The sequence below is a fragment of the Triturus cristatus genome, chromosome 4_1, assembly GCF_964204655.1.
Source record: "Triturus cristatus chromosome 4_1, aTriCri1.1, whole genome shotgun sequence".
Lineage (NCBI taxonomy): Eukaryota > Metazoa > Chordata > Amphibia > Caudata > Salamandridae > Triturus > Triturus cristatus.
Genome location: NC_140585.1, coordinates 954,375,395 through 954,388,530, shown reverse-complemented (window position 1 = coordinate 954,388,530; position 13,136 = coordinate 954,375,395). Strand labels below are relative to the sequence as shown.

Below are 13,136 nucleotides of genomic sequence, written 5' to 3'. Positions count from 1 at the left end.
ACATATATGGCTGAAGTAGAAGAGTGATACAGTGCACACCAAAATTCCCATCTTGACCACAGTTCATCCAGTTCATGAATGTAAGCTTAATGCATGCAGCCTGGGCAACGTGATCCACCCTAGTATCACTCGTACTTAAATGGCATACTGGATGGAGCGAAATGACACTCCTTTGCCAGGCGCACAGCGAGTAGCAGAATTCTCATACAAATGTATCTTCCATTTTTCCAATTTCAAAAATAATTATTCCAACTATTCAAATAAATGTCATGCTTTTGTTTATTGTTCTTATTATTACACACGTGAGATGCTGATGTTTTAATTGTTTCTTATGCAACCGATATGCCCATCCGGGCCTTTTTCTGGGCACAATAGAATTCACCACACATCCTTAGTCATGATAGATAATGTACCCAATGCATTTCAAGCCTTTGACGGCCCTTCGTCAGGGGTTTACTACGAATAAAAGAACAGTCCATTAGATTAATAATTCAAGCTCCCCTTGCCTTTACAAACAGTGACAAATACGATGCAAGACACCATATCGTACTTTCGCAACTGACCTCGCATAAGAAACAATGAAAACATCAGCATCCGGGTGTAATAATAAGAACAATAAACAAAAGCATGACATTTATTTGAATAGTTGGAATAAATATTTTTGAAATTGGAAAAACGGAAGATCGGACTCCTAACCTTTGCAGAAACTATAAACACTGGGATGGGGGCTTAGATGGGACTCACACTGCCGCTCAGCATTCTTATTTGCAGTGTGATTGCATTGTAGCACGGTTCACAATTCCACAAACAGTGGCACATTATGAATCTAACTTCTAGTAGTGAATGCAACGTGTATTGGGACCACTATCTTTTACCTCCCATTGTCTGCCACCTGTACAGAGTGTAAACTGTCAAGTTGTGAATTTTTACAACCTTCTCTTGTCAGAAGCCAACCATTCTATAATTTACAATAGCAAAAATGATTGCAAAGTATTCATACATTCCATTGCGATTGGTTGCCTACTTTCTGTTAAGAATCAAAATGGATTACAATACTTGCATTACAATTCACAATGTCCATTATGAATTCCCATGCACTTTTGTTTACTTTTTAAATTGGCACTGCCTTAGTAAAATAATTTGAATTAATTTGGCGAATGCAAAGACCTTTATGCATCAGGCCCCTGGTATTTTACTCTGCACTATTATTACATAGAGGAATATGTAGAAAGTGACCTCAGGTGTGCTGACTGCTTGCCATCACACTTTTTGGTGGATCCTCTGGGATTTTATAGGATGTGGTAAATCTGTATATGATGAGACAGGATCCATCATAAAAATCCTAGTTCTGTTCCGATTAGCACACAAGAAACAATCATTGGAAAAGATGCCAGACACTAAACCACCTGCCATAAACTCATATACACTCTCGTTGACTTAGCCTGAGCCAAAAAGCCCAGAGTGCTTCTCATCAGTATAGTTCAGATGGATACATCTGCCTGTGAATTGCTCACCCTGCGCCAGCATTTCACGAAATTCTTTTCTTAGCTCTCCCACGCCAATGAGGATGTCACAATAGCACGGCTCTGCTCGCGACTCCGTATGATGTCACCGGAGCCATAAGAAGATATAGTCGGTGTGCTGAGGCCAGTTCCCTTTTTTCCACGCACTCGACGTGTAACATTTTTTTTTCTGGGACTCTCCATTTTACATGTGATAACATTGTTTCTATCTTCTACTTTGTGTTGCAGTGAGAATGGCTACTTCAAAGAAGCCAGGTTTCCAGCCCTGCAGGGAGTGTGGGGGCCATATGTCCATCATGGACCCCCACGACGACTGTCTCTGGTGTCTTTCTTCGGACCACAACGTCGAAGGGTGTTCATGCTGTTGGAAGATGAATCCGAGGGCGCTGAAGGAACGTGAGGCGAAAGTCTTCATGGCGCGGGCGAAAAAAGAGAAGAGAGGTCGCAAGAGATCGAAGTCGTCGACCTCGCATACGTTGAAGTCGAAGAAGCATAAGAAGAAGAAAAGGCATGAGTCTCGACGTCGATCATCGAAGGGCAGGGCTTTGAGGTCGGCTTCCCCCATACAGCGGCGTTGAGACAAGGGTACCATCTCGATGTCGCCTTCAGCTTCTCTGTAGGCGACTCCGGTCCACTCTCCGCCGTCGAGAGATTTGCCGGCGCCCAGGGATTCTCCAACACCCAGGGAGTCTTTTCCTGTGGCTTCGCCTGTACCGGCTCTGATGTCTCCAGCACTGCAGCCTCAGCTCCCTGTAAGGCCTCGGATGGATCCAGACCAGGGGGCTTCTGATCCATATCCTCCTTTTCCAGAACCAGGAACAGATCAGTCGCATTTACTAAATGCGATGTTTGGTATGTTTGCCAAGGCCTCTTACCCTACCGGTGCGCCTTCTGGCCCCATGGGTCCGCTTGCCTTTAATTTGGACATCCCCCAGCAGTATGCCCAGGCACCTTTCATGCCTTTTATGCCGATGGCTCTATCTTGGCTGTTTTTGGTGCCTGAGGTTTTTGATTCCGATACCTCAATCTCCAGTGCCGTCTGGTGTTGGGCTGACATCTTCCCGGATTCGAGCGGCACCGTTGCCCGCCTCAGAAGGGCCTCCTTCTATGCCAGCGGCATTGTCTCTGGCACCACGCCTGGCGCCACTGACGCAGATCCTGAAACAGTGTTCAAGGAGGGAAGCGCAAAGAATACTGGTAGAAGAGGAGTACCAGAAAGAACATAAGGACGGAGGGATCCTCGACTCCATGGATGACTTTGAGGGCCTACGGGAGGCCAGTGACCTGGATACTTCCCTGGAGTGGGAGCTTTCTTCTCCGAAGACCTTGCCATCACAGGACGTTGCCCCTCACCACTCAGTTATCAGGAAAGCCGCTAAACTGTTGGACCTTCAGTTGCCCTCAACTGAGGTAAGGTCTAATATCTTGACTGAAGTGTTACATTCTCCTTCCTCTTCTGTTGAGCCTCTGCTGCCTTTCAACAAGGTGTTGACGTAGTTGATTATGAAGGTGTGGCAGAAGCCATTGTCTGCCCCTGCAGCTTCTAGGTCAGTGGCAAGACGATATAAGCCTGATCCTGGTGATCCAGCTTTTCTATCTGCCCATACTTCACCAGAAAGCTTGGTGGTTCAGGCTTCTTGTTCCAAGCAGTCAACTGGTTCCGTCCCCACTACCCCGGGGGATAAAGACTTGAAAAAATTGGAACAGTCTGCCAAAAAGGTGTTCTCCTCAGCAAGTATGGCTCTAAAGTCGACCAATGCCACATGTTTACTAGGACAGTACATTTATGCACTAATGGACTCTGTCAAGCAAGTAGCTCCTAAGTTGCCTGAAGATGACCGTGTTAATTTTTTGGAAGCACTATCAGATACACAAGCGGCAGCCCGTCGGGTCATTCAGTCGGGTTTGGACATGACGGACTTGGTAGCGAGAGTGATGGGCTCCTCGGTGGCTACCAGGAGGCATGCCTGGCTTAGGTCTTCAGGGTTCTCGCCAGATGTACAGGCTACTTTGCGCAATCTACCCTTCGATGGATCTAGATTGTTTGGAAGAGTTGGATTCTGCGATGCAGCGTTTCAAGGGCCGAAGGCCTATTGCAAGATCCTTGGGCCTGCAGTCCCAGCCCAGGGGCTATGTATACAAAAGGTATTGAGGCTTTGGGAAGGCAGCTTCCTTTCGGGGCCATCAACAGCCACAGCTGCAGCAGCAAAGCCCTCTGTACAGGTCATACAGAGGAAACGGTAGAGGCTGTCTGCGAGGAGCCTCTCGACTACAGTCTTCCGCCTCCTCCTCCTCTCCTGTCCCCACTACCAGTGCCATGGGAAAGCAGCTGTAGATCCCCCATCTTGGAGCATGCTGGTCCTGTAGGGGGACCGGGTGTTTCATTTTTTACAAGATTGGAAGCCGGTTACTTTGGACCGTTGGGTTTTGAATCTTGTGGAAAATGGGTACGCCCTACCTTTTCAAGAGTGACCACCTCCTTACCCTCCTTGCCAGGGATCATGTTCAGAGGATCATTTGCTGCAGCAGGAGGTTCTTTCATTGTTGCAGAAAGGTGCAATAGATGTGGGTCTGGAGCAGGAAAGGGGTCAGCGATGCTACTCCCGTTATTTTCTGAGCCCCAAGAAGGACGGCCGGTTGAGACCGATCCTGGACCTCAGGGTTTTAAATTTTTAAAAGTTCAAGATGTTGACCCTAGCTCAGGTTCTTTTGGTGCTGCAGCAGGAGGACTGGATGGTGTTGATCGACTTGCAAGATGCTTATTTCCACATCTCTATTCTGAAGTTGCATCGGAAGTATCTCTGGTTTACGGTAGGGTCTCAACGCTACCAGTTTGCGGTCCTTCCGTTTGGTCTCACTTCCACACCGCGGGTGTTCACAAAGGTGATGGGAGTGGTGGCAGCACATCTCAGAAGATCAGGGATTCCGGTTTTCCCCTATCTGGACGATTGGCTGCTCAAAACAAAGTCACCAGGGTTGGTGCTACGTCACTTGCAAGGAACAACACGACTGTTGTTCAACTTGGGTTTCTCGATAAATGTACCCAAATCTCACCTGGTGCCCTCTCAGCGCAGTCTGTTCATAGCAACTGTACTGGAAACGACTGTGTGTCGAGCTTTCTGGCTGCCGCAGAGGATTCTCGACATTCAGGAGATGATTCCTTTGTTTCACGATGGAGCGGTTGTTCTAGCCCTGAAGGTCCTACACCTGCTCTGTCTGTTCGCTTCCTGCATACTGTTGGTCAACCATGCATGCTGGCTAATGAGGGCACTCCAGTTGTGTCTTTGCAGGCAGTGGTATCAGCACAATGGAGATCTCGGGGAGAAGGTCAGAATCTCCAAGGACACTGCAGCGGAGCTGTCTTGGTGGAGTGTGCTGGGCAACCTGTATCAAGGAAAACAAATGGTTGGTGGTATGCTATACAGGGATCTTGGCGCTACAAGGGTGAAGTCCCTAAATCTCTCAGTAACTCTATTGCCTCAACTGTGCTGCAAGGTAGAGTGAACCATCAGCCAGATCTTGTGGCCTGAGCTACAAATACACGTAATAACAATACCCAGGGGATTGTTATTACCTGTCTCAAGGAAAGCCTTTTCAACCTCCTCCACCGGTGGCCACAGTAATCACAGATGCCTCCCCTCTAGGGTAGGGTGCTCATCTGGGGGATCTGGAGATCAAGGGGCATTGGTCTCTGGAGGAAAGGTATGCTACACATCAACCTTCTGGAATTGCGGGCAATACGTTTGGCTCTCAAGGCCTTTCTTCCCTCCCTTCGCGGTCAGTATATTCAAGTCCTGATGGACAACACTACCGCAATGTGGTACATAAACAGGGAGGGGGTAGGGTCGTATCGTCTCCGCAGAGAGGCTTTGGACTCCGGTCCTGGGCTCAGTACCATCAGATTTGTGTGTTTGCAAATCATCTGGCTGGGGTGCTAAATGTGCGTGTTGACAGTCTAAGTCGGCAATACTCGGCCGATCACAAGTGGTGGCTTCATCCGGAGGTGGTCCAGCATATCTTTCGGATGTGGGTGTTTCCTCAGGTGGACCTTTTTGCCACTCAGAAGAGCACGCACTGCCCGTCGTTCTGCAGTCTTCAGTCTCCGATGCAGGCAGCGTGTTTCAATTGGATTGGAGCTTGCAACTCCTTTACGCATTTCCTTTCATATCCTTGATTCCTCGTGTTCTGAGGAGGATTCATCAAGACCGGGTCCAAGTCATATTGATCGCTCCGGATTGGCCAAAAAGGGTGTGGTACACAGATCTTCTTCACCTCTCTTCGTACCCTCCGCTCCATCTTCCTCTTAGGGCAGACCTCCTCTCGCAGTCGGGGGGCAGGTTCTACACCCCCACCTCCAGAGCTTGCACCTTCATGCCTGGAGATTGAATGGGGCAACCTGAGGATGTTATTTTGTCATCCAGGAGACAGTCCACCAAATCAATGTATTCCTCTGGGTGGTCCAAGTTTGTGAAATGGTGTGGGGAGAGGTCCATTGATCCTTTGAAGTCTCATTTATCTGATATACTTGGCTTTTCTCTTTCCTTGGCTCAGCAAGGTTGTGTTGTGGCTACGGTAAAGGGTTATTTGTCGGATTTATCAGCTTTCCTCTGTTTGCCGGACCAGCCATATTTATTTAAGTCCCCCATTGTAATGAGGTTCATTAAGGGCCTCACCAATAGGTTTCCTCCCACTTCCTTCATTACGCCTCAGTGGGATTTGAATTTAGTAGTTACTTTCCTGATAGGTTCTTCTTTTGAGCCTCTTCATAGTTGCCCGTTGAGGTTTCTTACTTTCAAGATGTTTTTTTTGATCGCTATTACCTCAGACAGGAGGGTAAGTGAGCTTCATGCTCTTAGTTCTAAACCTCAGTTTTAAACCATTCATGCAGAATAGATGGTTATCAGGACCAGGATGCTTTCCTGCCTAAGGTGATAACTTTCCACCTAGGGAAGTCTATTACCTCACCTACCTTCTATCCTCCCCCTCACCCTTCCGAGGAGGAGGAGAGACTTCACCTTCTGGACCCTAGGAGGGCTGTCAGCTTCTACTTGGAAAGAACCAGGGACCTAAGATTGGATGACCAGCTGTTTGTGGGCGATATTGGAAGGATGAAGGGCAAAGCTGTCCACAAGCAAACACTTTCCAGATGGACCATCTTGTGCATCAAGATCTGTTACGCCTTGGCTAAGAAGGAGCCGCCTGAAGGTATTAGAGCTCATTCCACCAGAGCTAAGTCTTCTTCTTCTGCTTTGGCTAGAGGTGTTCCTGTTGTAGACATCTGCAAGGTGGCAACTTGGGCCTGGCTCCACACCTTTGCGAAGCATTGCTGCTTGGATTCTGAGGTGTGGAGGGACGGCCATTTTGCATGCTCTGTGCTGCAAGATTTTTTGGTATAGGCGGGTGGACACCCTCCTCCGGGAGAGGAACAGCTTGGGGATTCATTTCAAAAGGTGAGGAATTCACAGGCAGATGTATGCATCAGAAGAACAAGTTACTTACCTTCTGTAACGCTTTTTCTGGTGGGTACAGTATCTGCCTGTGGATTCCTCACTGACCCACCCTCCTCCCCGTTGTCCACTTGCTTATACCGAAAAACTTCTGACATTGTTATTTTTCATATGTCATTTATATACCATACAGTTTGTTGCTCGGGAATGCTTTACTTTTTGGCTTTTCCTTTTTATGAATATATATACTGCATGTATTTGTGTATATATTTTGCATACTGTGTATACTTGTATTATGTTGTCGGTCCACCCGTTCGCCTCGAGGGCATGGAAAAAATGGGTGGAACTGACATCAGTACGCCGACGAGGTCTTCTTATGGCTCCGGTGACGTCATATGGAGTCGCGAGCGGAACCGTGATATTGTGACACCCTCATCGACGTAGGAGAGCTAAGAAAAGAATTTCCGTGCAATGCTGGCGCAGTGGTGATTCAAAATGTGAGGAATCCACAGGCAGATACTGTATCCACCCGAAAAGTTGTTATCGAAGGTAAGTAACTTGCTCATCTAAGGCATTCCAGTATCACACCATAGTTGGAGTTCTAATTTCTGTTGCTAAAAATGCAGCAAGATGATGGGTATGAAAAGACAACACGCTGGCTTCACGTCCAGGAATATTGGTGTGTCCCTTGTTCCTTGTTCTGACATGGAATGTAAGGTGTCTTTGAGTTTGCTTCCTTGTCCTGTGCTCCTAAAATACTCATTTGATACTGAGCAAAGAAGAAATTGAAAAAATGAAGTTAGTTTAACACAGGAAGCCAGTTACCTTAAGGTCTTTCGAGAAGTAGCTTGTGATTGTAAAAATATATATGCACAGGAGCAAGGGATGGTGGTACTGTATGTATTTAAAAATACATATATAGAGGAAACAGTGCAAAACACAATAATTTATAATCAACAGAACACTGTGAGGAAGTCATCCTTTTTGTAAAGTCATCCTCTTTTGGCACTGTTCACCCCCATTTTATGACTGATACTGGTGGTAACAGGCCCTGCTAACAATGCCCAGGGCCAGTGCTCTGATGAAAAAGGTATAGGGTAATTAGCTATAATTACAATTGTCAATGACAGACACTCTAAGTCCCTACTATATAATAGGGCAGGGAGTTTCAAACTACCTATAAGTCCCTAGTATAAAATTGGGATGAGGAGTTTAGAGGCCCAGTAGATTTACTTCACAGGAATGGGCACTGCTGTGTGCCAACTGTAATTTTTAAAGGCAGCCCTGCTTGGCAGACTGTCTTTAAAAGTAAATTACATGGAATTTTTACTTTGGTGGTAAAGGTACTACCAAAGTGGTAATTTACCTTATTTTTACATATAAGTCACCTCTAAGGTCTCCTCTAGGTGCCCCAGGGGTGGGGTGCCATGTGACTATAAGCAGGGACATTATAAAATGTTTTATAAGCCCTGGCGAGGGAAATACTGCCACTTTTGTTCTCCCCCATTGTAGACTATAAGCTCCATAGGATAACATTGGAATATGTTATTTAATTATAACATTGCTAGGAAGGAACTAGGAATGTCATTCAAAGACGTAAAAGATGTGCAGTGATAATTCCATGAACTTGCCACTGATCAATTTAACTGGTACAGAAAATAGGTTATAAAACTTTCTTTTCTGTGAGCCAAAATCCAGCCTTCAAGCAGCCTTTCCTGATTATTGAGCCTTAACAGGCTTAGCTAAGCTGCTTTGATGAGGTGTTAAGTGGCTGCACTGAGCAGAGGCTATCTCATGGGGAGAGCTCTGCAAAGAACTGGCCAGGTTGGGGCTGGGTACATCACACTAGGCTTCAAAGAGGGCAGGACAGTAAGGAATGCCAGTAAGGCCTACCCCTTCTTCATGTAACCCTAGCCAGATGTTGGGCCCAGGAATGGAATGTGCAAGAGATGGAGGGCAGGGGCGGCTGGTGACATTTGAAAGTGGTGAGGCGTAAAAGTTTGAGTTCCTATGGCGAGCAAGCGTTGTGAGCGAGGCCGACCCTCATAATAGGCACATGGAGCTTAAGCCTCAGGTAGCTGCTTCTCTGCCCCTCAAAGCTCCTAACAGCTCCCGGGCAGCATCCTTGGAGACCCCTGTGCACCCAGCGAGCATGTCTGTGCCCCAGTGTGTTCCTGTACCACAGACAGCTCATGAGGTGTCAGAAACAAGTCATAAAGCAACTACTGTTCCACAGAGTTCCCTAGATTCCTAATGTTGTACCTGTGCCCAAGGTAGATCCTATATAAATAGGTTCCACAGGAACACTGTACAGGACAACAGCAATTACCTCCAGAACTTTGATTTACAGAGTTCAGGTGCACAAATTGTTTTTTTAAACTATATTCTCCCTTTGTATGTATGTTCACTGTATATCACACTCTAAACGTATTTTGCAGGGGCTAAAGGGGCTGCGATAATAAACAGTGCCTTCTAACAGTTTACAACTTGTTAGGCAGTATAAAGACAACAATAATGGTGCTCAACGTGGGGGGAAAAGGTATGGACTACCGCGGGACGTGTTCTATTGCTTTAGTGCTTGAGAAGATAAACTTTTTGATTGTCACGCGACTTGGATAAACACGTGACACTCGCGTTAAACATCTAAGTTTGCATGAACGGTGAAAACGCGCCGGCTCACAATATATGGTGGAGCGGTATACCGTAGAACAGTTGTTTGGTGGTTCTGTAGCTTTGGCACATTTAAAAACATCCGCTTGGGGACAACGTTTTTTTGGTGGTTTTGGATGCGGTAGCTACTACATGTGCAAGGTTAAGTTGAAGTGGGAGGCACAGATTGGAGAAAGGACAGAGGTTGAGCACAGTTTGTTCATAACGAGAATGTCTTGTTTCACAAGTGGTGAAGGGTTTCAAGCGAGAGAATGGACTGTTTGCTCTTTTGGAGTATTGGTTATGTTTGTGGATGAAGCTTATTTACACTGCACAGACTACAAATTTGAGCACAGTTAGAGGGGGGTGCAGGGGAATTAAATATAAAACAGAAAAAAACTTACCTCACAGCCGGTCCGCGCCACCTCTGCTCGCTCCCTTTGGTGCCTTCACGAACGGCACTGGAGTGGACTGCCAACCCCTCTCAGACAATCCTGACGCTGCCAGCAGCGCCAGGATTGGCTTAGGGCACGGTTACTACTCGCCCGCCTGCCCATTAGGAGACCGAGGTTTGTGCCTTTGCTCAACCCTCGCTCTCCTAATGGGCATGCTCCAGCCAGAGCAGACACTAGTGCGCATGACTGGGCACGGCGCAAAAATTTGCCGACCTTCACCACTCATGCGCACTTGTGCTGCTGCCTGTTGCCCCTGGTCTCACAATCATGTCAGTCAACATGACACCGGATCGCCCACCCCTCTCCGACTCTGAAGGGGTTGGGCGGTCCGACGTCATGCTGACTGACATGATTGTCAGTTCTCCCTCGGCGTCTTTGAACTTAAGTAAGCTGATTCAGTTTACTTAAGTTCAGAGACGCCGAGGGAGCTGCGGGCGGGGGAGGCTACGCCCCAACGCCCCAATGGACACACCACGCCTGGTGGAGGGTAGTGTTAATTGAAATGAGCCACACTAGTAGGTTGGCTTAGCCAGCTCCCACTCCAAAGAGAAAATCTCGATCTTGAATTTTAAAGTGCAGTGCTTTGTGGGACAAGAAAATGCCATATTTTAGAGGAAGCTGTCATGCTTTTGGGGGGCACGCAGCACCTCATTGGACAGGAGTGCCCCCCTGCTTATCGCCCCAGATCATTGAATATATATGTGAGGGCTGCATAGAAACTTAAATTTGTTGCCTAAATCTACAAGACGGATTGCCATGCTGAAACTATTGTCTGCACCACACAGGATTGCTCTCTGAAGGACTTCTCCTGTTGCACACTTGGAACCACAGCCCAGGGAACTTTGCCTCGCTTCATAAAGGATTAATGTGTGGACTTCCTGGAAACAACGGGTTAACAGAGCTTCGCTGCACCATCTTTCTCAAGAAGTGCCCAGCATGGAGTGCGTCCAGTGAACTTTTAAGGATGTGCCAGGTGCATTGTGGGAATTGTAGTCCAAACCTCAGAGGACCATGTTAGAGCTTCTAGACCCTTGGATTTGTATTTTGGACACTGTGAACCCCCAAGATGAACTTTAAGAAGAATTTCCAGAATTTTGGAGGAACTTTTGAAAAAAGCTCCATAAGCATTACCACGACCCGGCCTGGATTTCAGGTTCGTCCTGTCGAAAGCTCCGAAGCTCCATACTTACAGGATTTGAGCGGGGCTTTGTGTAAATGTAATCCGACGACGTTGCATCGAAATCGGCCTCCTGTAGGGGACCACACAACGACGAGAGAAAATCTTCCAGAAAATGATCTAAGTCCAAAGGTATCATTTAGACCTGGACTTCTCACTGAGTTTATCCGACCAGAGCTCCTTTGTGGTTGGCCTAAAACTTTGACTTTGTCCCTGTCAAGCATGGTTGACACTATATGGTTTTTAAGCACTATAAAGTAGTTACTATTTCCAAATTCATATCTCCGTTTACCTTTATTGGATTTCTGTAATTTTAATGTCATTTTAAAGATAAAAATGTTTCCTATTTTTATAAACTGGTGTGGAATTTTTATCGTGTGTTGTGTCTTACTTATTTAATGCATTGGTGTATTTAAATGCTTTACATACCTGTCTCCTGAGTTAAACCTGCCTGCACGCAGCCAGCTACCAAAGGTTGAGCCAGGGGCTAATGTATTGAGACCTTGTCTGGACCTTAAATTGCGTTGGTGGATTTCTTGCTAGTGGTATGTGCATACGTACCCCTACCAATAACCCATCCTCTAGCAAACACTTTAGTTGCTCTGGGCTTGATGTTAGACTGGAGAGATAGTCAGGTGTAAGTCTGAAATTGTTGACAGGTTGAGCAGCCACCATGGAATTTTTGTGGACATTAACAGTAGGCAAATCAATGGGATTGGGACAGATAGGGAGAAACACTAATGCTGAAGGAGAAAATAGAAAACAGAGCACCAATGTTTCTATATATTTTAGAAGTAATATCAGTGGTATGAAGTTGGCAAGATTCAGTGGATGTTTATCTCTGCTTAAGTCCTGACAGCCCATAAAGTGGTTATGCTAATCTCACACCTTCTGCCGTGTCTGTAACTAAAATTCCCCCAGCAGAAATCTGCCCAGGGAAAAGCTATGAACATCTGCATTTAATCTCTAGTGGGATCAGACTGCTTACCCATAGAGAGTTCCATTGATAGACGACCAGTTTGTCGTTTTTTGAGTGACGAGAAAAGAGCAGTACTCATTTCAATAGGCAGGCCACCAGTTGATTGAGGGAACTTCCCTATCTGAGCCAGACCCCTGAAATCTTGAAAAACACTAAGGTCCTGATTACAAGTGGCCCATTAACTTGCATCCCTGAACAAACATCCGTTTGCGTGGGGATCATAATTCCAATTGGTGCGCCCTGTAATTATCAGGTGCGATAAAGATTGCTGCCTTTGCTGAATTTTGGCAGGTCAAACATGCTGGAATTTTACAAGGAGAAATGCTCAGATTTTATAGGGACATGTGGATTTTAATTCAGTAACAACAAATATCTCCATGTTACTCCCCAAAACCTCAAAAAAGTTTATAATTATTGCATCTGATATGTGCAGAGCATCTTTTTGCTGGAATTATATAGAATGCAATAATTATCGGCCTTCTTGTAATGAGACTCAATGAATAGAGCCCTGAAGGATAGATGTGACTATAGTTACTGTTGAAAACTTCGAGACAGACCAGTGCAACCCATTAACCACTGCTGAGTTACTGTCATAGCTTGGGGCTCCCACCACACGGAAATCAGAACAATACTGGACAAGAAAAAATTGACTTAACTCCAACCTTCCTTACCCTTATACCCAAGGTCTGGTTGTTGATTCTCAAGAGTCAGGCAAACTTGCTCCCTAGTCAACAGGCAGACAAATGAGAAGAAGAAGAGTATCTGTGGAGAAGAAGGAATAGTAGAGGCTGGATTTGAGCCAGGTCCTGGCTGAAGCAGCTTGCAAAGACTGTTGTCCACTGCTGTTTTTGGCCTAGTATCCTGTAAGCTGTTCTGTTTAGGAGTGACCAGTAGAAAGATAGTCAA

The 13,136-nt window shown here is 46.2% G+C and overlaps 1 protein-coding gene across 1 annotated transcript in view; it reads left to right on the top strand.

Moving 5' to 3' along the window:
• Positions 1 to 13,136, top strand: part of CFAP54 (cilia and flagella associated protein 54) — a 2,172,274-nt gene that overhangs the window by 1,246,844 nt on the left and 912,294 nt on the right. The gene's annotated exons all lie outside the window — the stretch shown is intronic.